General features: G+C 33.4%; 1 non-coding gene across 1 annotated transcript; it reads right to left on the bottom strand.

Annotated features, from left to right (window-relative positions):
• Positions 1–1733: 1733 nt before the first annotated feature.
• LOC148550890 (small nucleolar RNA R71) lies at positions 1734–1841 on the bottom strand. Its single transcript, XR_015893527.1, has one exon. It is a non-coding gene; the product is annotated as a small nucleolar RNA R71 (small nucleolar RNA).
• Between the last annotated feature and the right edge of the window lie 1054 nt (positions 1842–2895).

Raw genomic sequence — 2895 nt, 5'->3', positions numbered from 1 at the left:
AGATTTCTAAGTTTGGTGTCTTGCATATTTTCTTTGCATTGAAAATTTTTCAAAAATATGTTCTTGATGTTTATCATGATCTTCAAAGTGTTCTTGGTGTTCATCTTGACATTCATAGCATTCTTGCATGCATTCATTGTTTTGATCCAAAATTTTCATGCATTGCATCATTTTCATGTTTTTCTCTCTCATCATTAAAAATTCAAAAATCAAAAAAATATTTTCCCCTTTTTCACTCATAAATTTCGAAAATTTGGATTGACTTTTTTAAAATTTTTTTAAAAATCTAGTTATTTTTATGAGTCAAATCAAATTTTCAACTTAAAAATCTTATCTTTTTCAAAATCTTTTTCAAAAATCAAAATTTTTTTCATTTTTCTTATTTATTTTCGAAAATTATAAAAATATTTTTTCAAAAATCTTTTTCTTCATTCTATCTCATAATTTTCGAAAATATCATCAACAATTAATGTTTTGATTCAAAAATTTCAAGTTTGTTACTTACTTGTTAAGAAAGATTCAAACTTTAAGTTCTAGAATCATATCTTGTGATTTCTTGTGAATCAAGTCATTAATTGTGATTTTAAAAATCAAATCTTTTTCAAAATTAATTTCAATCATATCTTTTCAAAAATATCTTTCTATCTTATCTTTTTCAAAATCATATCTTTTTAATCATATCTTTTTAAAACATATCTTTTTCAAAAATTTGATTTTAAAATATCTTTTCTAACTTCTTATCTTCTTATCTTTTCAAAATTGATTTTCAAATTTGTTTCAACTAACTAACTAACTTTTTGTTTGTTTCTTATCTTTTTCAAAACTACCTAACTAACTCTCTCTCTCTAATTTTCGAAAATATCTTCCCTCTTTTTCAAAATTTCTTTTTAATTAACTAATTATTTTAATTTTTTATTTTAATTTTCGAAAATTACTAACCTTTTTCAAAAACTATTTTCGAAAATCACTAACTCTTTTTCAAAAATTATTTTTGAAAATCCTCTTTCTCTCTCATCTCCTTTTATTTATTTATTCATCTACTAACACTTCTCTTCATCTCACATCTCTGCTCTCCTCACCCTTGTGTTTCTTTCCTTACATTACATTCTTTTCTTCTTCTTTTCTTCTACTCACACAGGGACCTCTATACTGTGGTAAAAAGGATCCCTATTATTATTTTTCTGTTCTCTCTTTTTCATATGAGCAGGAGCAAAGACAAGAATATTCTTGTTGAAGCAGATCCAGAACCTGAAAGAACTCTGAAGAGGAAACTAAGAGAAGCTAAATTACAACAATCCAGCAAGCACCTTTCAGAAATTTTCGAACAAGAAGAGGAGATAGCAGCCGAAAATAATAATAATGCAAGGAGGATGCTTGGTGACTTTACTGCACCTAATTCCAATTTACATGGAAGAAGCATCTCCATCTCTACCATTGGAGCAAACAACTTTGAGCTGAAACCTCAATTAGTTTCTTTGATGCAGCAGAACTGTAAGTTTCATGGACTTCCATCTGAAGATCATTTTTAGTTCTTAACTGAATTTTTGCAGATCTGTGATACTGTTAAGACTAATGGAGTAGATCCTGAAGTCTACAGGCTCATGCTTTTCCCTTTTGCTGTAAGAGACAGAGCTAGAGTGTGGTTGGACTCTCAACCCAAAGATAGTCTGAACTCTTGGGATAAGCTGGTCACGGCTTTTTTAGCCAAGTTCTTTCCTCCTCAAAAGCTGAGCAAGCTTAGAGTGGATGTTCAAATCTTCAGACAGAAAGAAGGTGAATCCCTCTATGAAGTTTGGGAGAGATACAAGCAACTGACCAAAAAGTGTCCTTCTGACATGCTTTCAGAATAGACCATCCTGGATATATTCTATGATGGTCTGTCTGAATTAGCTAAGATGTCCTTGGAGACTTCTGCAGGTGGATCCATTCACCTAAAGAAAATGCCTGCAGAAGCTCAAGAACTCATTGACATGGTTGCTAATAACCAGTTCATGTACACTTCTGAGAGGAATCCTGTGGGTAATGGGACACCTCAGAAGAAGGGAGTTCTTGAAATTTATACTCTGAATGCCATATTGGCTCAGAACAAAATATTGACTCAATAAGTCAATATGATTTCTCAGAGTCTGACTGGAATGCAAGCTGCATCCAATAGTACTCAAGAGGCATCTTCTGAAGAAGAAGCTTATGATCCTGAGAACCCTGCAATAGCAGAGGTAAATTACATGGATGAACCATATGGAAACACCTATAATTTCTCATGGAGAAATCACCCAAATCTCTCATGGAAGGATCAAAAGCCTCAACAAGGCTTTAATAATGGTGGAAAAAATAGGTTTAACAATAGTAAACCTTTTCCATCATCCACTCAGCAACAGACAGAGAACTCTGAACAAAATACATCTAATTTAGCAAACTTAGTCTCTGATCTATCTAAGGCCACTGTAAGTTTCATGAATGAAACAAGGTCCTCCATTAGAAATTTGGAGGCACAAGTGGGCCAGCTGAGTAAAAGGATCACTGAAATCCCTCCTAGTACTCTCCCAAGCAATACAGAAGAAAATCCAAAAGGAGAGTGCAAGGCCATTGATATAACCATCATGGCCGAACCCAAGGATGAAGGAGAGGACGTGAATCCCAAGGAGGAAGACCTCCTGGGACGTCTAGTGATCAATAAGGAGTTTCTCTCTGAGGAACCAAAGGAATCTGAGACTCATCTAGAGACCATAGAGATTCCATTGAACCTCCTTACACCATTCATGAGCTCTGATGAGTATTCCTCTTCTGAAGAGAATGAGGATGTTACTGAAGGGTGCAATCATGAAGCTGAATACCAATTTATTTGGTAAAGAGACTTGGGGAGATGAACCTCCCCTGTTCACCAATGAACTAAAT

The sequence above is a fragment of the Arachis ipaensis genome, chromosome B7 (assembly GCF_059453495.1).
Source record: "Arachis ipaensis isolate K30076 ecotype BB chromosome B7, ASM5945349v1, whole genome shotgun sequence".
Classification (NCBI taxonomy): Eukaryota; Viridiplantae; Streptophyta; class Magnoliopsida; order Fabales; family Fabaceae; genus Arachis; species Arachis ipaensis.
Note: the sequence above shows the minus strand (reverse complement) of the source record. Positions and strands in the feature narration are given on the sequence as shown.